The 25753-nt window shown below is 41.4% G+C and overlaps 1 pseudogene; it reads left to right on the plus strand.

The window, feature by feature from the left end:
* The first annotated feature begins 1543 nt into the window (after positions 1 to 1543).
* LOC139361529 (large ribosomal subunit protein uL23 pseudogene) lies at positions 1544 to 18693 on the plus strand (annotated as a pseudogene).
* The last annotated feature ends 7060 nt before the right edge of the window (positions 18694 to 25753 follow it).

Consider the following 25753-nt stretch of genomic DNA (forward strand, 5'->3'; position numbering starts at 1 on the left):
AAGTGGTGCAGAAGGTGGCCAGTAGGGGGCGCCAGCCATCACACCTGGAGCAAGAGGGCCCTGCATAGTCCCCATCTGCCTGCAGGTGTTGTGCTGCGACGACACTGCCAGCAAGAGGGCCCGGCAGTGTCCCCAGCTGCCAGCAGGGGGCGTACGACGACTACATTGTGAGCAAGTGGATCCTGCAGTGTACTTAGCTGCCAGCAGGTGGCGCACGGGCACCACACCATGAGCAAGAGGACCCTGCAGCGTCCTGGTTGGCAGCAGGGGGCGTGCTGCCACCACACTGTGAGCAAGAGGATCCTGTAGTACCCCCAGCGGCCAGAAGGGGGCGTGCCCCCACTACAAGGCAAGCAAGAGGGCCCGGCAGTGTCCCCAGCTGCCAGCTGCGGAGCCAGCCGCCACTTCACTTGGAGCAAGAGGGCCGGGCAGTGTCCCCAGCTGCCAGCATCGGGAGTGCTGCCACTACACTGTGAGCAAGAGAGCCCTGCAACGTCCCCAACTGCCAACAGGTGGCGTGCCATCACTATACTGCGAGCAAGAGGGCCCTGCAGTGCCCCGGCGCCAGCAGGGGGCGCTGGCCACCACTGCAAGAAAGAGGGCCCTGCAGTTGCTGTAGTCGCCAGCAAGGGGCGCACTGGCACAGCACTGTGAGCAAGAGGGCCCTGTAGTGCGCGGCTGCAAGCAGAGGTCACCGGAGCCCGGCTTTTCAGATTACTGATGTTTCGCCCGTCTCCGCCGCTCCCCTCTAAGCATGCGTCTCTGCGCCTGCGCCGCGACCCTCCCCCCCCTCCCCCCCACCGCGCAGGCGTGCGACTCTGCGCTTGCGCCGCGCTGGCCTGCGACTCTGCGCTGGCCTGCGCCGCGCCTGGCGCGCGACTCTGGGCCTGCGCCGCGCCAGCCTGCGACTCTGCGCCTGCGCCGGCCTGCGCCTCGCCTGGCGTGCGACTCTGTGCCTGCGCCTCGCCGGCCTCTGACTCTGCGCCTGCGTCGGCCTGCGCCCGCGCCTGGCGTGTGACTCTGCGCCAGCGCCGGTGCTGTACGTTTGTGAGGGCGGAGCTGAATTCTCCTCAGCCCAGACGCTGAGAGCATCGCGAGGGCGGAGCTGTGTTGTCCTCTGCACAGACCTCGGGGGTACCGTGAAGACAGAGCAGCGTTCTACCCTGCCCAGACCCTGGCGTGGGGGGCACCGCGAGGGCGGAGCTGCGTTGTGCTCAGCACAGACGTTGGCGGCACCGCCTCGCTTTGGGACAACTCGGGGCCGCATCCACAGTGAATAAAATACTTCCTGTTTCTAGCCCTGAATAACGAAGGTCAGAGACTACTTAGAATGGTTCAGTGTGGAAAACGGGAAACCGAAATCCCCTCTGAATCCTGCGCACAGAGGTTCTCTCCACCCAAGGGTTAGGGTTAGGATTTTAGGGTTAGGGTTTTAGGGCTAGGGCGAGGGCGAGGGTGAGGGTTAGAGGGTTAGAGGTTAGGGGTTAGGGTCAGGGTCAGTTTCGGAGTCGGGGTCGGGTTAGGGGTTAGGGTTGGGGTTGGGTTAAGGTTAGGGTTTGGTTCCATGTTAGGATTAAGATTCGAGTTAGGGTTCGGGTTCTGTTTTGGGTTAGGTTTAGGGTTAGGGTTCATGTTCGGGTTAGGGTTCAAGCCGTTCTCTTGCCTCAGCCTCCCGAGTAGCTGGGGTTATAGGCACCCACCACCATGCCCAGCTAATTTTTTTATTTTTGGTAGCGACAGGGTTTCACCATGTTTCCCAGGCTTCTCTCGAACTCCTGACATCAAGTAATCCACCTGCCTCCGCCTCCCAAAGTGCTGGGATTACAGGCATGAGCCACTGTGCCCAGCCTTCACTTTCTTCTCTGAGTCAGAGATCTCTAGCAAGATAGCCTTTTCACAACTTTTATTGCAACGGAAGTATTTCAGAACTTTATCAGGTTAAACTGTTAAGGGTATGTCTGTTTTTCTATGATACACTGAATTTAGGAATATATGACTCAGTAATGAAAGTTGATCCGGCATCACTCTTGGCATTTGAGTTCCTAGATGGAGAAGGGTCTGTTTTTCTGGCATGATCATATCTTACAGGATGCAGCACCCCAAGAGGACCCTAGCAATTGGGAGAATTTTGTTTACATGACACTAAACCCCAAATAACCTTAAATTCTAAATAAAAGTTCCAAGGGTAATTTGTATAAGGGTCTTGTTTTTTGTTTTTTGTTTTGAGATGGAGTCTCACTCTGTCACCCAGGCTGAAGTGCTGTGGCATGATCTTGGCTCACTGCAACCTCCACCTCCCGAGTTCAAGTGATTCTCCTGCCTTAGCCTCCAAAGTAACTGAAATTATAGGTGCCTGCCACTATGCCCAGCTAATTTTTTGTATTTTTAGTAGAGACGGGGTTTCACCGTGTTGGCCAGGTTGGTCTCAAACTCCTGACCTCGTGATTTGCCCGTCCCAGCCTCCCAAAGTGCTGGGATTACAGGCGTGAGCCACTGCACCCAGCCAGTGCCTTGTTTTTAAAGAAAATAAATTATATGACAGGTTTGTTTCATATACATCTATATATATAAACTATACTCGTGAACATTTTACTCAACATTTAAAAATCTTTAAGACCTTTCAATACATAAATCTTACATAACAAAATCTAGCAAAAGTGTATAAAATCTAAACACATTTCTAAAAGAAAGGGTGAGGCTTTCAGGGTGGCTATGCTGTGTTGGATATGGGCAGTGTTCTCTCTCTCTTGTGGTTCTGCTTATATGGCAGTTCCAGCTCACAAGAGCCCTCGGAGCCTGTCTGTTGGCCTGCATCCTGTGGCATTTGGCAAGTGAGATCTGTTTAATATAAGGTGTCCATAAAGCCAAGATTATGATATCTAAAAATAATCAACACTAATTCCCCAGAAATTTTGTCTTTTTTGACCAAGCCACTGGTGCAATGTGGAGTCACTGCATTATATGCAAAAAGAATAATGCCCTCACTCCAGAGTCTGAACCAGAACTGACCCTTGGTGGTGATTCCCCCTTTATTCTAGGAGGTGTTAACATTAGCTATGGCAATGTAAAAACGGTGTTTCTGGACCTCCCGGGTTCACGCCATTCCCCTACCTCAGCTTCCCGAGTAGCTGGGACTACAGGCGCCCGCCACCTCGTCCGGCTGGTTTTTTTGTATTTTTTTAGTAGAGACGGGGTTTCACCGTGTTAGCCAGGATGGTCTCGATCTCCTGACCTCGTGATCCGACCGTCTTGGCCTCCCAAAGTGCTAGGATTACAGGCTTGAGCCACCGCGCCTGGCCTTGCTTATTTCTTTTATAATAACTAAGTCATATAAATTGAGCTCACAAAAATATTTATATTAATAAAATTATAATTTATCATTTGTAATGTTTGAGTTTTTCTTGTACATTTTTATATAGCAAGAAAAACAGTTTTTACTTTTAAAAATGGTTTTTAAAAAATCAGAGCAAGCCTAAACCCCTTCATTTTATAAATACAATAACCTGAGGCTCTTCATTGCTGGTGACTCACACAGGCACACACTCAGCATTGCTGGATGTCAGCTCAGGATCCAGAATGCATTTGAACAATTCATGCTAAATTAATAAATGCACTTTAATATAGGCCCATATTAATCCCAAAATAACTAAACCTGTGGAATTTGTAAAATAAGATGTTTATGAATGAGGACATGGCATTTTGACTTAGTTCTGATTCCCCCCTTTCTGAAAGCAGAATCTACAGTCTATTTTCCCATTGCTAGATTTCAGAGGAGAGCCTGGTGTCACTTACAGCAGACATTGCAGATGCCTCAGCATTTCGGATGAAGACGGTAAAGACCTTCTTTGTTTCAAAAAAACCTTTTTTTCCAGGGGAGAAAACACAGGTTGGATCTAAACTCAATCCTCCTATTGAAATATTTTAATGACACTGAAAGAGGTTGTTGCATTTGGCAGGTGCAGGTGGAGCTGTGCAGTCCTGCACTGAAGCCCTGCAGTCCTGGCTTCTCAGTGGAGCTAGAGGAGAATTATATTAATGTGTTTGCACTACTTGCTCAATTGTAAAGCATAACAAATATATTTAAGGCATGTTTTTAAAATGAGAATAAAATAGTTTAACAATGTTTATACACCTATTTTAGTTATTACATTCTCTAATCTATTTTTATCCTCACAACCATGGAAGCGCTCCACCATCTCCATTTCAGAAAGTAGACAGTAACTGAACAACACTATCTTCTTTTAAAAAACATTTATTTCATTATGAAAGTTTATGGTTTATGTAATTAATACCTTTTTGTGGTCTGCATTCAATGGGTGTGGGCATCTGCACACTGTCGTGGGTCCACTATTGTGATATCGCACACAGTGGTCTCACTGCCCTAAACAGCCAAGGCTCTCTGCCCATCCATCCTTTCCTGTTCCCAACCCCTGTCAACCACTGATTATTTTGCTATCTATGTAATTTTCCCTTTTCCAAAATGTCACATAATGCCCACAGCAATGAATGCGAGTTTCTTTTGCTCCACATCCTCACCAGCATTTGTTGTTTTTGGTCTTGTGGATTTTGTCCATTCTAATAGGTATGTAGTGGTATCTTACTGTTGTCTTAATTGGCAATTCCTAATAAGACATTATACAGAGCATCTTTTCATATACTTAATTTCCATCTGCATAAATGTTCAGCTTTTACCCATTTTTAATTGGGTTGTTTGTTTTCTTATTGAGTTTTAAGAGTTCTTTGCATATTTCAGATATGAATCCTTAGATATAGTTTGCAAATATTTTCTCACAGTCTCTGGTTTGTCTTTTTATTCTCTTAACAGTATCTTTCACAAAACTAAAGTTTTTTTATGTTAAAGTTCAAGTTCCCAATATTTTTCTTCGTGAATAATGCTTTTGGTGTTGTATCTAAAAGAATCACCAAATCCGAGGTTATCTAGAGTTTTTCCTTATGTTATCTTCTAGGAGTTTGAAAATTTTGCATTTCATATATTGATCTAATCTCTACTTTGCATTAACTTTTGTAAAAGGTGTAACGTCTGTTTATAGATTCTTTTTTTTTTTTTTTTTTTTTTGCACATGGATGTCCATTTGTTCCAGCATCATTTGTTAAAAAGACTCTCCTCTCTCCATTGAATTGCCTTTGCTCCTTTGTCAGAGATCAGCTGGCTGTATTTCAGTCTGTTTCTGGGCTCTCTGTTTTGTTTCTCTGATGTATGTGTATATGTCTTCTGTTTTGCCTTCAGTTTAAAAAAATGTAATTGCTACCTCAATTTGCTTATGAATTCTCATTTGTAAACAGAAGAGCGTAAATTAATGCCTGAGTATATTTTAGGGTAGATGTTGCCTTGAATACAATGAGCAGAATGAGTTATAATTTTAAAGTGAATATAAAAATTTGACCATAGTGGTAACAGATTTGCGAACTAGTGATATCAATGACAGAGTCCATTGCAATATTGCTTCATCCTTTGGCTCAGCTCTGCTTCACACCAGGTAACTATCAATCCCTTTTGTGATTAGTTCAAGGATTTCTGTGGGGTGGAAAGTAGAAATACGATATCAGTGGAGGGAGAGAAGGCAGTTTCCCAGACTGCGAGCAGTCAGATCTCCAGTGGGTCCCAACACTGCTCTGTGGCAATATCTAGAGGGTGATGGAAACAGAGACAGGGTGCAAATGAGGTGGGTGCTGGCCCTAGGGTTCCCAGTGTTTCCTGGTTCCCATGGTCCATAAGACGTCTGAAATGAGACCTTCCGGGCTTTGGGGGGCCCCTGAGGAATTGGAAAATGAGGAAGTGAGCAGTGACAATCTAGACTGATTATTAGAGGTACGTCTCTCATTTTTCAGTAACCAAGGAGCCTTTGATTAGTAGTGAAATTGTGGCACCCCAACAATGGTGGAGTGGAATATCCTGCTACTCTGGAGGGGTGATGGCTCAGGGTCAAGACTGAACTAATTAGAAAAAGAAATGCACTCCAGGAATATCAAGTCCAAAACGAAGCTCTTCAAACCATCTGGGAAGAGAAAACAGCATGACAAGGAAAGGTATATTTGTCTGATCCCAGGAATCAATATAAACATCCATGATAACCCCACCTATTTTTTAAATATATGATTTGGATGAAACAAGAGAAAGAGACTGATTGTTGCTGAGTCCCTGCTGCAGTCCCGACACAGCTGGAGATGCCCTGCTCCCCTGCTCCCCTGCTCCCCCGCTCCCCCGCTCCCCCGCTCCCCCGCTCTCCTGCTCTCCTGCTCTCTTTATTTTGTTGATGCTCATGAGGACCCTGATGTCTGAGGAAGAAGGTTCCCGTCCAGCTCTGCCCCTGGTGTGTCACGTGCCGGCCTTGTCAACGCACAGGAGAACCTGACAGGGTGAGTGTTATAACCCCAATCATAGAAAAGGAAACGTCTCTAAAGTCTTTAGCATCTTGCCCGAGTTCGGACACTTAGCAGAGGCCTGAGTTTAGATGCAGCCCCGTCTTGCTCTTTGACAGCCTCAGCACCACGTGCCCTGGGTGACCCACGCAGAGTCACTGACAACCCTCTTGGTTGGCTCATGGCACAGCGTGGAGCGAAATGACCCACTGACTTTTCCAGACACTTTGACAATTCGTGATATAGTTTATGCGGTCACTCCCAGTGAGTTCTATTGTTCAGTTTAATAGAATACCTAATTCTGTGTTTATTATGAATAAAGGGAGATTTCTTGTGGTTTGTAAGAATATGAAGGATATCTATTTTGTATACAAGTTGGAAGTTCCAATACTATAGGAAGCATAAGTGCAGGTTATAATGATGGGTCTTTTATAAGACTGAATTCACATCAAACTGAATCAGTAACTCCGGCTGTATGAACGGGGTGAGACATTAAACATTTAATGAAAAGAATTCCTTTCTTACGTTACAGCAAGGACTAAATATGTCTAATTATCATTCCCGCTAAGAAGATGTATTGTGATATTTGCAGTTAATCACTCATTCAGTTCCAAGGGTATTTATTAATTGTCTGCTCTGGGCATAACAACAATTGGAAGGAGTATGTTCACATGAAAAAAAACTTACCTGAGGCTCTAAGTCACAACTTTCCATGACCAGCACACATTTCTGATTTGAAATACATATCTAAAGCTTCAAATGCATAAATAGATATCCCAATCTAGAACTAAGTTAATAGTTGCTTAGAATTAATTGTTTAAATTATCCTGGGAACCAGAAAGATATGTCTACATGAAACAATAAAGGTTATATTAGAATTAATAAACTTTAGAAGACCATTTTAATCTTAATATATAAGCATACTACCTAGGCACACTGTTTAAATACATCTGCAACCTACTATTTTTAGATTTAGGTAAATCATTAATCCTTAAATTTGGAAGATTTCAGCGTTAGAGCTCTAGACTATGAAACTTGGAAGTTTTTCTAAAATTTTTCAGTTTTTATCCAGAAATACATATTTTCCTGGCACTGAGAACTGCAAGAAATTTCGCTTGGAGTCTCCAAATAGTCAGCCATGTGTGATGTCAACATCAGTGTAATAGATACTATCACAAACATCCTGTGACTTTTATTTTTTTTATATACTTTAAGTTCTGGGATACATGAGCAGAACGTGCAGGTTTGTTACACAGGTATACACGTGCCATGGTGGTTTGCTACACCTGTCAACCTGTCATCTATGTTAGGTATTTCTCCTAATGCCATCCTTCCCCTAGGCCCCGACCCTGCAACAGGCCCCCATGTGTGATGTTCCCCTCCCTGTGTCCATGTGTTCTCATTGTTCAACTCCCACTTATGAGTGAGAACATGCGGTGTTTGCTTTTCTGTTCCTGTGTTAGTTTGCCAAGAATGATGGTTTCCAGCTTCATCATGTCCCTGCAAAGGACATGAACTCATCTTTTTTTATGACTGTATAGTATTCCATGATGTATATGTGCCACATTTTCTTTATTCAGTCTATCATTGATGGGCATTTGGGTTGGTTCCCAGTCTTTGCTATTGTGAATAGTGCTGCAGTAAACATACGTGTGCATGTGTCTTTATAGTAGAATGATTTATAACCCTTTGGGTATATACCCAGTAATGGGATTGCTGGAGCAAATGGTATTTCTGGTTCTAGATCCTTGAGGAATTGCCACACTGTCTTCCACAATGGTTGAACTAATTTACAGTCTCACCAACAGTGTAAAAGTGTTCCTATTTCTCCACATCCTCTCCAGCATCTGTTTCCTGACTTTTTAACGATCGCCATTCTAACTAACATGAGTTGGTATCTCATGGTGGTTTTGATTTGCATTTCTCTAATGACCAGTAATGATGAGCCTTTGTTCATATGTTTCTTGGCCACATAAATGTCTTCTTTTGAGAAGTGTCTGTTCATATCCTTCACCCACTTCTTGATGGTTTTTTTTTTTCTCCTTTTAAATTTGTTTAAGTTCCTTGTAGATTGTGGATATTAGCCCTTTGTCTGATGGATAGATTGCAAACATTTTCTCCCATTCTGTAGGTTTCCTGTTCACTCTGATGAGAGTTTCTTTTGCTGTGCACAAGCTCTTTCGTTTAATTAGATCCCATTTGTAAATTTTGGCTTTTGTTGTCGTTGCTTTTGGCGTTTTAGTCATGAAGTCTTTGGCCATGCCTATGTCCTGAATGATATTGCCTAGGTTTTCTTCTAGGGTTTTTATGGTTTTAGGTCTTATGTTTAAGTCTTTAATCCATCTTGAGTTAATTTTTGTATAAGGTGTAAGGAAGGGGTCTAGTTTCAGTTTTCTGCATATGGCTAGCCAGTTTTCCCAACACCATTTATTAAATAGGAAATCCTTTCCCCATTGCTTGTTTTTGTCAGGGTAGTCAGGCATCTTAAACTTTAAAATTTAAGAACTTGCATTTTTTTTAAAGTAACTGGCAACTGACAATCATTTAAAAATCCATAACCTAAAAAAATAATAATTCCTCCTAAGTTTTCAACCAAGAGAAGTGAAAATCTGTTGACACAAAGGTCTGAATATAAGTATTCATAACAACTTTCTTCTTAATAGCCAAATATTTTTAAAATAGTCTATCACTGAAGAGTAGATAAGCTGTAATATATTCCTACAACGGTTACTGCCCAACATAAGAATGACATATACACTGGAAATCACATGGACGTATCTCAAAGGCATTAGAATACATGAAAGAAACTAGGTATAAGAGAATATTCTATATGATTCCATTTATATCAAATACTTCTTTTTTGAGATAACATCTCACTCTGTCACCAAGGCTGGAGTGCAGTGATGTGATCACAGATCACCGCAGCCTTGACCTCCCAGGCTCAGGTGATTCTTCAGCCTCCTGAGTATCTGGGACCAAAGGGGTTGGGACCAAAGGGGTGTGCCACCACACCTGGCTAATTTGTGTGTGTGTGTGTGTGTGTGTGTGTGTGTTTTAAGAGATGGGGTTTTGCCATGTTGCCCAGGCTGGTCTCAAGTTCCTGGGCTCAAGTGATCCCCGCTTCTCAATCTAGTGCTAGGATTACAGACCTGAGTCATTGCATGTGGCCTGTATCATATTCTAAGACAAACAAAACTAGAGTGAAAGAAAGCAACTGCCGGAAGCTGTGGTGTGGGGCAGGGGTCACTGACTACAGCAGCATGCAAGAGAAATTTGGAGGTAATGAAATGTATTTTAATGGTACTGTTGTGTACATGACTATATGTATATTTGTCAAAATGCATTGATTTGTACACTTAAAATTACTAAATTTTGTTATATGTAAATTAAACTCAATTAGATAATAAAAAATAAACTTTTGATCCTGAAAAAATACCTACCTACATACAAACTACCCTGAAACAAACTACTTTTTCAGAATTTCTAATTTAAATATTCAGAAATATGAATGATGATGATGAATTTTAACAAGGCTTACATAATTCAATTCTGTTTTGGATCATGTCTGAGAGGCATATTAGCTGCTGGACTTATTTGGATTTCCTTTCCTCCTTTGCATATGAAAAAATAAGAGGTTGAGACAGAAACAAGATATGTAATTTATGTACAATGAAACTTTCTACTGCCCAGGAGATGAGGCTTTCTATTGTCCAATGAATTGTGCCTGGCAGCACAATTCACTGCTTCACAATTCATCGTTCTTTTTACCCTCAGAGCATCCTTGAAATGATTGACTCAACCATGAGGGAAACACTGTAAATATTCTCAGATGCAAAGTCACAGTACCACCTTCACAGAACACCTGCAGGTGCAAGTAACTAAAAATCTAGCTCAATTTTACTTTAAATACAAGGGAATTTATTGACTCAGGTGGGTAGTTCAGAAGGAGGCCAGGCTTCAGTGTGAATCTGAGCACAGAAGCTCATGGATGCTACCAGGACTCAGTCTCTTCCCAATTTTCTGCTCTGCCTTCAGTGAAGTCAGAATAATTCTGCATGTGGCAAAATCTCCAGGAACAATTTATGAGGTTGCATTCTTCACCAAAGAGGGAGCATGAACAAGCACACCCTTGTTCCTAACAACCTAGCGCAACTTGTATTTGACTCTAATTGGAACAACTCAGACCCCGCCCATCCCAAAGTCCATTAGGGGGACCAAGGGAGTGCTTTGTGGCACCTGGCATGAGCCTCAGTTATGCACTCACTTTGGAACCAGTAACTGTGACACAGGGTGAGACAGTGCTGGTTAAGTCAACCGGGACCCACCCCATGTTTCAAACCACGTGACTGAATAATTCAGGGCTCTGTTGGGAAGGAGAAAGGGGGATGCTTCTTAAATAGCACCCACCACTCAACTACAATTTAATTTGACAGGAACCCGGAGGCCCTGCCATAGAAATCTCTCACAGTTGCTTGGAATGAGAGCACTCAATACAAAAATCCTATGGTAGCAACCCTATGGCCTCAAGGGCGCCACGTAGTTGGTGTGGAGGGTGGGGCAAGGAGGGTGGGGAAGGGCTCAGGGTCTTCTGAAGATGAAGCCAAAGAACAGATGGCACTGACTTAGCAGAGTGGAAAATGTTTAACCCCAAGAGATTCCTACAGAGGCAGCTAAGCCACACCACAGACTCCTAGAAGGGCTTGTGTTAGGGTTCCCAAGTGTCTAGGTAAGCTGAGGAGATGGTGAGGCAGACACAGAGGGTCGGTTCAAAGCACATTGGGAAGACTGATCCCAAGACCCCTCAGTCCACACTGGCAGTCAAATGCTCCTCCCTGACATCAGAAAAAGAAACAATTTATTTTCTTCAGATACTGAAACAGAACTTTTCTAAGCTCCAGGACACTGGATAATGCTGCTTATGCAAAGACAGTATTTAGTGAAAGCCAATTTACTGAGCAGGGAGATCAGCGGATTCTTTCTCCCTCTTGGCTCCCAGAATGCTGGGATCAGCTTGTAGTCTTAGGAGATTGGCGACCTCTTTTTGGAGAGGATCTGCAGATACCAACATTTTCAGGGTTTCCTCAGGTCCAGGAGTGCCAGGCTCCTGTGGACTCTTCCTTTGGGGAAGCAAAAGAAGACTCCATCTGTACACACAGAATGCATTAATTATATTTTCTTATTTTCTGTTTTCTTGACGCTCTAGCATCTAGTCTATACTGGGAAAAGATTGTCTTTCCCAGGACCAGCCAATTAAACTACCAATTCAGAACCCATACTCCTAACCACCTACTTTATCTAGCTCTGATACTGTAGGAGACAATACCGCCCTTCCTTAATCACCACAGGGTGAGGTACTAGACAACTAGAAATGGCCCCTATGCCCCAGAGCCTGCTGAAGCTATTAACGCTGGGCAGCCTAAGCCTGCCTGCCCTGCCTGCCCTTGCTGTCCCACAGAGACTACAGCAGAGGATCCTGCCCGTGCCTTCCCCTCTCCTGCCTCTGCCTGGGGCGTCCCTGTGCCTCCTATTTCTAGGGATCTTTGAGTTTGAATGGGACAGTCACTTCCATGTCTCCAGGTCTTAACATCCCTGGTTAAAACAAATTTGAGTACATTTTAAAACATAAGGCTTCCAATGTAATCTTTAAAACCCTTATATGGACAATTTTAAACATATATGTAAATAAACATGAATATAACCAACCCCTGTATATCTATAACCCTTCAGAACAACAAGAAACACATGGGCAATTCTGTTGTATTATGGCTAAAAGGTAGCCATGGACACGAAATGAAGACAAGAAGTCTTTGGAATAAGTGATCCCATCACAATGAATCAATTTTCCATTGGAACATATTTTTACAAAGTCACTGTTTTGAAAATATTTAGCCATGAATTGAAACAGAGTCTGTAAGGTTTTTTTTCCCGGTCTAAGGCGAACAGCATTTTAGAGAATGAACCAGGACACAACTACAGCACAAGAAAAAAGTATGATAATTAAGTTTACACATATGTGTGACTACTCTAACAGAAAACATGTAAAGAGCATTTGTTTTGATTTATATATCAATCTGTACTGTTTAATTTTTTGTGTCATAAATGCTCTTATTTAAAAAAACAGGACTAGTTAACAGTGTCAATTACTAGTAATTCGTGGTATAAATAATTAAACAAAGAAGTATTCAAAAATTATAACTGTTTTCAATAAAGTTTTATTTTACATCATTTTTTTTTACTTACTCAGAAATTGCCCCCCCAAAAATGCAGAGATTTCCCATGTAGCTGCAACCTAGTTTCATCTCTTATTAACATCTTCTATCAGTGTGTCTCACATGGCTTATTAATATCTTACATAATTTGTCATAGTTAATGAACCAATACTGATAGACTATTATTAACTAAAGTTCATATTTCATTTGGATGCCCTTGGTTCTGTCTTACTCTGACCCAGGATCCCATCCAGGATCACGCATGACATGTGGTCATCACGTCCCTGTGGGCTCTTCCTGGCTGTGACAGTGTGTCAGGCTTTCCATGTCATGATGACCTTGATAGTACTGAGGAGGATTGGTCAGGAATTTTGTAGAATGTCCCCCATTGTCACTGCATGTTCTCAAGGTGAACTGTCACCTTTTATGTTCACTTGAATCATTTGGAAGAGCTACTGTTTGTCAGGTTTCTCCACTGTGAAGTTATTTTTCCTCCTTGCCCATACTGCATGTGTTCTTTTGGAGCAAGTCACTGTGCAGAGCCCACACTTACGGAGTGAGGAGTTGGCTCCACATTATTGATGGCTGAGTGTCTACATCAATTACTTGGAATTCTTTTGCAAAGGAGATTTCTATGCAACTCTGTTTTCTTATTCACCTGTGTATACAAATACAGACACCTAGATAATTACTTTCAGCTTTAATTATTATTCAACACTACAATTCATTCCTGTGTTGGCCATCAGTAGCTGTTTTTATTGGCTATTATTTTTCTTTGATATATTTTAATTTTTTTTAGTACTTACTTTCTGATACTTCAAGATTATCCCGACTCCTATATTTACTGTCCCAGTTCTAGTATCAGACATTTCTTCAAAGAGCCTCATTCCTTTCAGAATGGTAGGAAAACTTACATCTGGCTGCCGAATGAGCACATTGTTGAATGAGCACTTGTTCCTCATTAGCAATGCTAGGAAGTATATGTGTGTGTGTAACCTACCTATACACACCTAATTATAAAGTTTTCTATGTAGAACTGTGTGTATCTATATTAAACTAAACATAAGTTTACGTTCATGTCTCCACCTCTGATCTAATAGCACATGAATCATTCTAGCCTTCTCCCCTTGCTAATTTGTAACCTCCCACTTCAACAGTGAGAAACCTGGTTACTACCATCTGCGACTTATGTAAGTCATTGTTTTATTCCAGATACAGATACTGTGGTTTTACAATTGTTCACAATTGCTTCTGTTGGAAAGGATTTTATAAAATAGAATCCAGTGATGAAGTATAGTTTGTTTGCCTTCAGCATACGGATTCTATTAATTTTCAAAGTGACTTAGGTCAACACCATTTTCCCTACACCTTCAGTGAGTTTTTTCCTACATTTGTGTCTTAGTCTGTTTTGTGCTTCTGTAACAGAATACCTGAGGCTGGGTAATTTATAAATAAAAAAGGTCCTTTTGGCTCACAATACTGGTGGCTGGAATGTCTGAGATTGGGCAGTTGCATCTGGTGGAGTCTCAGTCTTTTTCACCTCATGGTGGAAAGTGGAAGGGGAGCAAGGGGTGCACCAGAGATCACATAGCAAGAACGAAAGCAAGAGGGAAGCCAAGGAACCCAGACTCTTGTTAACTACCTACTCCTGCAGGAATTAATCCATTCCTGTGAGAGCAGAACTCACTCATCCCCATGGAGAACATTAATCTGTTCATGAGGGATCCGTCCCCATGACCCAAACACCTTCCACTAGGCCCCACTGCCCCACACTGCCACATTGGGGGTCAAATTTCAACACGAGTTTTTGCAGGGACAAACCACATCCAAACCACAGTAATTTGTAGCATAGTTAAATTATTTTTCACATGATGTATTCTGTCCTGGGATACTCCACATCCTGAGTAATTTTATTTAATTTGAATAGAGTTTGATTTACCCATTTGGTTGTAAAATTCTGCATATTTTGACCAGTGCATTGTGGTAGGTATCCCACTATTAAAGTATCATATGAAATGCTTGAAACCCCCACCCCATGGAGCCAATGGTTTCCCATCTGTGTAGTTTGCTTTCTGCAGTGTCTCATTAAATGAGGTCACACTGTGTGTATTCTCCTCAGACTGTCTTCTTCCACTTAGCAATGTGCATACAAGATTCACTCATGTCTTTGTGTGAGTTGATAGCTTGTTCCTTTCTATGGCTAAATAGTATTCCATTGCATGAATGTACCACAGTTTGGTTATGCATTTTGGGGAGCAAAACCTGCCTCTTCTAACTTTGTTCCAGAGTTGGAGACCTTCAAATTAACTGACAATAGATACATTAGTAGGAGAGACAATACTTGGCTTCTTATTCCACAAGTATTATTGTGGGACAAAATTCATCAGATGGCAGGATCCAGTTTACAAAGAGGTAAAAATAGCCCAAAAACAAGAAACAAGACTAGAATCTGATAACCCACAATAACTATAGCTTTCCTTAAAAAAAAATTTTTTTTCAAGACGGGGTCTGGCTCTGTCACCCAGGCTGGAGTGCAAAGGTGCAACAATCTCGGCTCACTGTAACCTCTACCTCCTTGGTGCAAGTGATCCTCCCTCCTCAGCCTCCTGATTAGCTGGGACTACAGGCACATATCATCGTGCCCATCTAATTTTTATATTTTTGGTAGAGATGGGGTTTCCAACATGTTGCCTAGGCTGATCTAGAACTCCTGGCCTCCCAAAGTGCTGGAATTATAGGCATGTGCCACCATGCCTGGCCAAGTTATAGTTTTCCATTGAAACATAAAGTTATTCTCTGTAGTAACCATCATTTTTGACCATAACCAAAGTAAGACTATTCTTGTTTTAAATTTAAGTATAGTTTTGTTAGATTTTGCTTGATTATTTACGTAAGTGCAGCAAGAACAGGAGACGACCACATAGGTGCTTTCAAGTTTCTTTGCTGGAAGTTTTCATACAGAATCTCAGATTTGACTTTTAAAGGCCTCATTCAGGCTAAAAGCCAAGCTAAGAACATACTATCAAATTTCAGCTGCAGTCCTTATAGCTTTGTGTGAATTCCTCTTTTCTTGAGGCCCCCCAAATATCCCTAAATTCCTGGGCCTACCAGGAAATGGCCTTCTTTACTAACCTGTAAGGCTGTGAACCCTGTAACGTAAGTATCAGGCTGACTTTTCTCAGAGTACTGTTGGGAACGAAGTTTTTGGTGTTCTAAAAAAAAAAAAAAAGAATTAACATGGGAACAAATAATCTCTTAGCAAGGCGAGCTTTACTTTCTGCAGAAAGGGTGCTACTCAATAGCTGTCCAGCCACAAGAGCACACCGAACAAAGGAGACAGAGTTACTTATAACCTGATATGTCTACCCTACTGCTGTGTCCAGTTACCATTGGCTGGAATAGGACCTCACATTTTACACTTTACCCAATTGGCTATTAGTTTAAAACTTTCTTAATTAGGTAAGGGGAATAGAACAAAGAAAGAAAAGGAAGTTGCCAGGGATAGTTAAGGAAGCATCTCCAAATAAGGAATGGCATACAGTATGGGCTGGGGCTTGTCTAGTTCTGTCCAGGCATGCCGGAGCAAGCTAGGACAACTGATTTGGAACACACACACACACACACACACACACACACAAATAGTGGATAGCAATCTTATAGTAAGAAATTGTGACTTTTTACAATCTTTGAAGAACTTTCCCATTTCTCACAGTGCTTTGTAAGCATTGTCTCCATAATAGTCAACCTTACTTCTTTAAAATTGCTGGTCATAACTGATCTTAGATACACTTCTAAAATATGATGTTCCAGTAAAAATCTTGATAATATAACCAAATTTTCCAATTATGTCCTGTTATAAGGTGAACAGATTCTTACTGGACTTTTGCTAATAACTATATCATCATGAAAAAAAGAGTATTCAGTAAGAATTTCAAAATTCTGGAGAGATTAGGCAGGGAAAAAAATGTAAACGCTTCATTTCTGTTTACAAAAGTATAATCTACCAAATTGTTGTAAGTTACAGTTAAATTAAGAGAAAGAGATTTCTTAAATTCAGAAACTAGAACATTAAAGAACCAGCAATGCTCTAAAAAGCTATAAAATTATAATCAATTTTCATCAGTTCATTCAGTGCCACGTAATCAATTCCAGTCTTGCTGGATCTTGGGTTAGCAGTCTCGTGACCCCATCAATTTCTCCACCAGGCTTCTGGAGATCTTCACTGAGTCAAGTGTATGGTCTTAAAGTTATTTAAGCAATATCATCAGAAGTCTTTAACCAGAGTACCTGTCATACTCTTTTCCATGAGTCTCAGAGGGAGTCCTGTATCGGAGATGAACATTCTGACCTGTAGCTGATCGCAGGAGCTTTCAGGAAAGCATCAGGGGGAAATAATATCTAAATGACAAAGAGTATGAAATGGCTGTGATTATACCACAGTTGACAAGGATATTTGATTTTTTCTGTGGCATACAACATTTATTTATTTATTTATTTATTTAGAAACAGAGTCTCGCTCTGTCACCCAGGCTTGAGTACAATGGCGTGATCTCAGCACACTGCAAGCTCCGCCTCCCAGGTTCACGCCATGCTCCTCCCTCAGCCTCCCGAGTAGCTGTGACTACAGGTGTCCGCCACCACGCCCAGCTAATTTTTTGTATTTTTAGTAGAGATGGGGTTTCACCGTGTCAGCCAGGATGGTCTTGATCTCCTGACCTTGTGATCCACCCACCTCGGCCTCCCAAAGTGCTGGGATTACAGGCATAAGCCACTGCACCCGGCACAACATTTAAAATAATAATTGGAATTATGACTCATAACTCTATACTGGCACATAGCATGGATAAGGAGGACATTGACAAATTTCCAGGAATTTTGTATAATTTCTGAAAACAACATTTTACTGATACAAATATAACACAGGGAAGGTTAGATATCTCTTTTTATTTGTATTTTTTGTAAGGTTTTCCTTATAAAAAATACATCCTACTTTACTTGTGAATCATGCCCTACTTTTCTTGCATGCTTTGCATAGAGTTGTTTCTAGTTATTCTATTGCTTCTAGTAGTTTTATTTACACATATTGATTATAATTTTAATACTTAGTAATCTTTTATTTTCCAGAGAAAACTAACAAGTAAACAGTTATAAACTGTCATATATTAGCATTCCATAGTAGGTTAGAAAATGTATGAGTATACCATCTCCCGACATCTACATGGATGTGTTTCCTCATCGTACAATTTCTCATTGTGGTAGACAAAAACATGTTTATTAATGGTCCAAAATATCTTTAGTCTCTCTGTAAAAATAAGAAGCGAAAATTATATAAACTTTAATTATTTATGTTCAGTAATTAATGTTTTAGTATTGTATCTTATTTATAAATGGTCTAGATATTTAATGCAAATCTTTTACTTAGCTTAACTTTAAGGTTAAAAATTACCAAAAGTATTTTGGAAACTACTATTAAGCAGATTTACAGTAAACAAATTATTTTTGAAATAATGTTTTTCGCTTTTCACAAGATGGCACCGAAAGTGAAGAAGGAAGTTCCTGCCCCTCCTAAAGCCAAAGCCAAAGCCAAAGTTTAAAGGCCAAGAAGGCAGTGTTGAAAGGTGTCCACAGCAACATACAGAAAAGAAGATCCACATGTCATTCACCTTGAGGGGGCCCAAGACACTGCGACTCCGGAGGCAGCCCACATATCCTCGGAAGATCACCCCCAGGAGAAACAAGCTTGACCACTATGCTATCATCAAGTTTCCGCTGACCACTGAGTCGGCCATGAAGAAGATAGAAGAAAACAACATACTTGTGTTCATTGTGGATGTTAAAGCCAACAAGCACCAGATTAAACAGGCTGTGAAGAAGCTCTGGGACATGGATGTGGCCACAGTCAACATCCTGATTCGACCTGATAAAGAGAAGAAAGCATATGTTCGACTCGCTCCCGATTATGATGCTTTGGATGTTGCAACAAAATTGGGATCATCTAAACCGAGTCCAACTGACTAACTCTAAATATATGTATATCTTTTCACCATAAAAAAGAAATAATGTTTTTCATAAGAATGACAACTTAATTAGAATCAAATTTAAAAGCTTTAAGATTTTACCTTTCTAGTAAGTATAATATTAGCTTATTTGAGTAGAACTCAAGCAGAATAGGAATTTATGTTTGTTTTATATTCGATAGTGGTAACTTTGAAGACATAGTTGTTTTATTACACCAAAAATATTATATTAACCTTATTTAATTAAGTTTTATCCAAATCATGTTAACTTAAAAAACATTTGACCAGTTCCTATATTTCTAGGAGTCTGGTGAATATTTATTTATAAATGCTTATGTTTTTGCAAGCCAAGTTAGAATAGAACACTTTTAAAGAATTTTATAAATGAATTTTGCAACGCTAACCTGAGTTAAGAAAATATCACATATACATAACACACATTAATAGACATACAAACACAAATAGAGATTTCATAGCTTTCATCCTGAAATTTCAGGCATGAATCAGGCATAAATATTCTGATGGTTAATTTTAGACATCTACTTGATTGGATTAAGAGACACACAGCTGGTAAAACACAATTTCTGGGCATATGTGTGAGGGTATTTCTGGAAGACACTGAGATAACCCTGACCCAATGTAGATGGGCACAGATATGGTTTTGCTGTGTCCCCACTCAGATCTCATCTTGAATTGTAGTTCTTATAATTCCTACATGTCGTGGGAGGGACCCAGTTGGAGGTGATTGAATCATGGTGGTGGTTACTGCCATGCTGTTCTCATGATAGTGAGTGAGTTCTCATGATCTGATGTTTTTATAAGGAGCTTTTCCCATTTGGCTCAGCACTTCTCCTTGTTGCTGCCATGTGAAGAAGGACGTCTTTGCTTCCCCTTCCACCATGGTTGTGAGGCCCCTCCAGCCATGTGGAACTGTCAGCGCATTAAACCTCTTTGTTCTTTATAAATTGCTCAGACTCGGGTATTTCTTCATAGCAGTGTATAAATGGATGAATACAGGCACCATCCAATTGGTTGAGAACCCAGATAGAACGAAAAGGAAGAGGAAAGGGGAATTATCTCCTTCTGAAATGGAAACATCCTTCTTCTCCTGCCCTTGACATCAGAACTTTAGGGTCTCAGGCCTTTGGCCTCAGAATGAGAGTTACACCATTGGCTTCCCTCATTCTGAGTCCTTTTGACCTGGACTGAGCCATGCTACGCTTTCCTAGTTCTCCAACTTGGTGATAGGCTATCGTGGAACTTCTCAGCCTCCATAATTATGTGAACCCATTCCCCTAATGAGTCTTCTCTCATCTATCTATCTACATATATCACATTGATTCTGTCTTTCTGGAGAACCCTGACTAATGTGATTACAATAATACAAAATTTACTAGTTTATACAGAAGACTTGGTTTTTGTCTTTGCCCCATTTTTTATTTGTATTATAACTGTGTTTCTGGAAAACGGAACAAGTTTTTACCTTCTTCATATGAGGGCTAAAGCTTTTTTCTCGCTAATAATTTTGGAGATTTGTAAGATTTTCTTTTGTTTTGACATACAATCTTACAGAGGCTGAGAAATAATTTTTTTTTCTGTTTTATTTTTCAGCCCCAGGTGTTTGCTTTTGCAGATTCTTGAGCATGTTGAGAGCCTCCAAGGCATGGAGCAGGGTGCCTAAAGTTTCAGTGATTGTAGGGAGTTGAGAGACTCAAATGGGAAGGGAAAGATCTAAAAGGAGGCAGTTTGGAAGATAAAAATTTTCTCAAAGGAGCCATTTAAGTTCTAAATAATTCTTATTCTTAGTAAAGTCATGCAAACAGGAAAGGAAGTAGACAGAACTAGCTCCATATTGGTGGAACACATAGTCAGCAGAGGTTTGAGAAGGGAGAATTTAGTCAACTGAGAAGTTCCCATGAAAAGAGCAAGATCAAGATCACAGAGACACCATGAAACAAAAAGCCAGGAATAACTTCCAACCCAAGAGGAGAACACAGAGGCCTCAAAACCAAAGCTAGGATAAGAAACTTGTATCCCAAAAGTTACCTTCCAGACAAAGAAGCCTGAGATTCCAACCCAGCTTCACAGAGTACTCACTCAAAATGTTACTGAAACTGTAGGCTTTTCAATGACTTAGCCATGCATGCAAAAGGCATTCCTTAAGGTGGTACAGAAGATGGAGCCCCCCTATCCAAAGATAGCCAAGGAGAAAGAAAGACCCCTGTTGGCAGAGCCAGTGGGCAAAGGCAACAGAAAAGGAGACAAGAATCCTAATGGGATGAGATTCTTTCAGATTTAGGATCATACAAACTCCTCAGAATTGGCAGGTTGACAGCCATAAATGGGCTACCAACATTTCTACTCATTGGATTACAAGTTCTTCAGCATCCAAAATGATTAACAAAATGACAATTTCATAAATTTGGAAAGGAGACATTTCTTTATTTTTATGGTTTTTTTTTTTTTTTTTTTTTTTTTAGAGTTTCACTCTTGTTACCGAGGCTGGAGTGCAATGGTGCGATCTCGGCTCACTGCAACCTCCACCTTCTGGGTTCAAGCGATTCTCCTGCCTCAGCCTCCCAATTAGCTGGGATTACAGATGCCCACCACCAAGCCTGACTAATTTTTTGTATTTTTAGTAGAGACAGGGTTTCATCATGTTGGCCAGGCTGGTCTCAAACACCTGACCTCAGGTGATCCACCTGCCATGGCCTCCCAAAGTGCTGGGATCACAGGCATGAGCCACCACACCCAATGAGAGATTTATTTCCTATAAAGAGTTGCAGCCTGCAGGATTGTCCTTCTCACAGACTGGGAAGCATAGCCTCCAGCCAGAAGCCAGAAACAGATGCTTCAAGGGAGATGTAAAGGAAATAGTAATTTATGCTGAGTGGAATTGGCAAAAACCTATATTTAATAAACTCTAGGAGGAGTCATGAATATTTATGAAAGGAGAAATGCATGCTTGTGCAATTGAGTTTCTTGCTTCTTCATGGGTCCCATGTACAAAAGATGGCAGTGTTAGCACGATCCCAGGGTAGAGTTTTCAGCCCTCTGACATTAAAAGGTGAAGCAGAGGACATGAAAACTTGCTCTGTGCATCCTCTGTACACAGGCCAGAACCTCTCCATCATGGGTGGTCTCTTATTAGGCAAGAAAGGAGAGGTTGATATCAGTGGTGGCACCTTTGAAAGGGCTGGTTTCTGTTTAATCCTTAGGGAAGAAAGCCTCATCATGGTTAGCAAACGAGGGGGAATAACGCGGTGTATCTGACCCCCATCATCCCATCCTGGCCAAGCTGAGAACTCAGTTTTGAAAGTTACTCTGGGGTTCCCTCAGCCAAGAGTTGGTCTGTTCAGTCAGTTGGGAGCTTAGGATTTCATTTTCATTTATCAATGCTAATGGGAAAGAGTACACTGTCTTCATGGCAGCTGAATTTGCAAGAAACTCCTTGGATGGAGTTAATGGCAGCTGTATTTTTCTGGGAGCTCTGCTTTAATTGGATAAAGTAAGTTCTGGTAAGATTTCTTCCTTTATCTTCAGTATCTCAAATGTTTTCATTTAAATAATCTTTATAAGAACTCTTGATGTCTGAGTGGATTCCCACACAGTCATCTACTATAAGACTTTCTGATTCTTTTTTTCCTTTGGTCATTATGAATAGAGCTTCTGTAAATAACTGCATGGTAGCTTTTATTTAGAAATAACATCAAAGTAGTTGTCAAAATACTTAGGAATGTGATTTTTGGATTGTAAGGTGAGAGTTGTTTAGCTTTGGAAAAAACTGCCCAACTTGTAATAGGGGAGGACAAACAATTTTCTGTGGTTTTGGAATTCTTAGATAGGACCCTCTGTAACAAACAACAGATTAAAATGAGAAAAACAGAAAAGTTTTAAAAACATATATACCTTATTGATAAGACTCTTTAGTGATTTAGTTACCTTTCTCTTCTTGGTGCTGAGAGAGAGAGGTAGCTTTTAAATGGGGATTTCCTTTATAGATGTAAATTTTCCTTACACAAGGGTAACTTCTACTCTGTTTTCAGAACTTCCTTTGTTGGCTTTTTTTTTTTTTTTTTCAAAATAATCAGCTTGGAATAATTCTTAAGCCAAAGGGACATATTTTTGGGTGGCATATTCTGGTTTCCTGCCATTATATTTTAGGGTGGCATATTTTGGTCTTATACACAGTGTCCCACCAGCAATGAAAAGAGTTCTTGTTTTTCCTCCAGCAATTTGTCATTTTTTAAAGAGTTTAGCAGTTGTAAGAGGTATAGACCAGCTGTGCTATCTCATTGTGGTTTTCAGTTATGTACTATGTTGAGCATCTTTTGGTATGTTTACTTGCCTTCTGTAGATCATCTTTGGTGAGGTGTCCGTTCAGATCTGTGTGCATTTTTAATTGGGCTGTTTAACTTATTGTTCAGTTTTAAGAATTTTGTATGTATTTTGAATACAAAGTCTTTCTCAGATCTGTATTTTGCAAATATTTTCTTTCAATATGTGACATGTCTTTTTGTTCCCTTCACAAGGTATTTTCCAGAGTATAAACTTTAAATATTTATAAATATTAAGAAATTCACATTGTCATTTCTTCTGGGTATATCAACCTTTTTTGCCATTTGTTAAAATTCATTACCAAACCCAAAGGCACATAGCTTTTCTTCTATAGTTTCTTCTAGAAATTGTATAGTCTTGCATTTTTAGTGTAAGGATGATTTTGAGTGATTATTTGTGTAAGTTGTAAAGTTTTCATCTACATGTATATCATTTGCTATGGTTTCCAATTCATTGTTCCCTCACTATTTTTGGGAAAGACACAGGATAGTGGGCTCTGTTAGAGTAGATAGACAGCTAGACATGAACAGGAGGTTGAGCTCCTGGAAAAGGGAAAGTCTGGGAAGGCTCACCTGGAGGGACCACCAAAAATTCACATATTAGTAGCATCTCTAATGCTGGAGTGGATGGGCACTTGTCAATTGCGGGTAGGAGGGAGAAGAGGTACCTATGCAGAAAGAAACACCCTACAACTCCTCTTAAGATGCCCCAGTCATCATTCACTCTGCAGTAAAAATGTCACAATATTGCTAGCTACATGCTGATAAGGACAAAGGGGACATTCACCCCCAGCGATGGGGCTCCCAGAAGCCAGGAGTGCGGGCCGGGGGTGGCAGCTGGGAGCCCGATCGCGGGGGGTGCCTGCACCCCCAGCGACGGGGCTCCCAGAAGCCAGGGGGGTGGGCCGGGGGTGGCGGCTGGGAGCCCGATCGCGGGGGATGCCTGCACCCCTGGCAATGGGGCTCCCAGAAGCCGGGGGGGCAGGCTGGGGGTGGCTGCTGGGAACCTGATCTGGATATTTGGAAGAGTATCACAAGGGGTTGTACAGTGTCTGTGATACTGAGATTAATATCAGTCTCTCGGCCTTGGAATATTGAGAAGGATGAAACAGGGTGAATGTCCACCCTGTGCCACATTGCGAGTAATATCAGCCTGTCCCCTCCATGGATATTAGGAACAATATCCCAGACTGGGTGTCCGCCTCCTGCTGTACAGAGTGCAATATCATCCTCTCCCTCCCAGGATAGTAATTACAATATCACTGGGCGGGAGCACACAGCCTGCGAATTATTATCATCCTCTACCCCTCCGCATACTAGGAACACTATCTCAGAAGAGCTGTACCCTCAGTGCCATATTCGGACTAATAGCATAGGCTTCTTCCGGGAATATTAGGAGCAATATTACCGGGTAGCTATCCATTCATTGCTATGTTTGGAGTCATGTGATACTCTACCCCGCTTTATATTCGGATCAGCATCACGTGGTGAGCGTACACCTACTGTGATATTAAAACTAAAATCCGGCCGGGCACGGTGGCTCAAGCCTGTAATCCCAGCACTTTGGGAGGCCGAGACGGGCGGATCACGAGGTCAGGAGATCGAGACCATCCTGGCTAATATGGGGAAACCCCGTCTTTACTAAAAAAATACAAAAAAATAGCCGGGCGAGGTGGCAGGCGCCTGTAGTCCCAGCTACTCGGGAGGCTGCTGAGGCAGGACAATGGCGTGAACCCGGGAGGTGGAGCTTGCAGTGAGCTGAGATCCGGCCACTGCACTCCAGCCTGGCCGACAGAGCGAGACTCCATCTCAAAAAAAAAAAAAAAAAAACTAAAATCCTGCTTTCCGTCCCTGGATATTAAGAACAGCATCACAAGTAGGTTTACATTTCCTGTGGAATGAGGAATAATAATATGATTATTAATCATCAATGATCGATTTTAATAATTATCAATGATACTAAAAATTCATAAGATACCATTATTAATTATGGATAATGATTTTCAATACATGATTATGCCTGCTTTCAATTAATTATTAATATTAATGTCATCAAATATTATTAGTTCCTAAAACTAATTATTATTTGATTCCCAGCATCACTGGGTATTGATTTAAGTCACATTAATTGCTAATATCGTTATATTATTATTAATAGTGATATTACTAATAATTATTGTTACAAATCATTAACATTTTAAACCAGTATTAATTTTTACTCTCTTTATTGTGATCATTAATATCAATAATTATTATTAATATTAATATAATTACTAATATTAATGATTAATAGACTTGTTCCTGATATCCACCGGGGAGAGGACGATGTTAATTTCTATATCACAGACGGTGTACACCCCCCGTAATAGTGTTTCGAACTTCTGCTTGGGAGAGGAGGATATGACAATCAGTACCACTGGAAGTAGAAACAACCCTGGGATACTGTTCTGAATATTCAGGGAGGAAAAGGCTGATATGACTCCTAATACAGAGGGGGTTACTCCCTCTGAGTATGTGCACACTGGGGGTGTACAATCGTCTGAGAAGGAGATGAAAATTTTCAGATGTGGAGATGATATTACTCACAATATCAGAAAGAGGCTGTGAGTCCACAAGGCTCCCAGAAGCCAGGGGGGCGGGCCGGGGGTGGCAGCTGGGAGCCCGATCGAGGGGGGTGCCTGCACCCCTGAGGATGGGGCTACCAGAAGCCAGGGGGGCTGGCCGGTGGTGGCGGCTGGGAGCCCGATCACGGGGGGTGCCTGACCCCCCCGGCGATGGGGCTCCCAGAAGCCAGGGCGGCGGGCAGGTG

Source organism: Macaca nemestrina, unplaced genomic scaffold (assembly GCF_043159975.1).
Source record: "Macaca nemestrina isolate mMacNem1 unplaced genomic scaffold, mMacNem.hap1 Scaffold_57, whole genome shotgun sequence".
In the NCBI taxonomy this organism is placed as follows: Eukaryota; Metazoa; Chordata; class Mammalia; order Primates; family Cercopithecidae; genus Macaca; species Macaca nemestrina.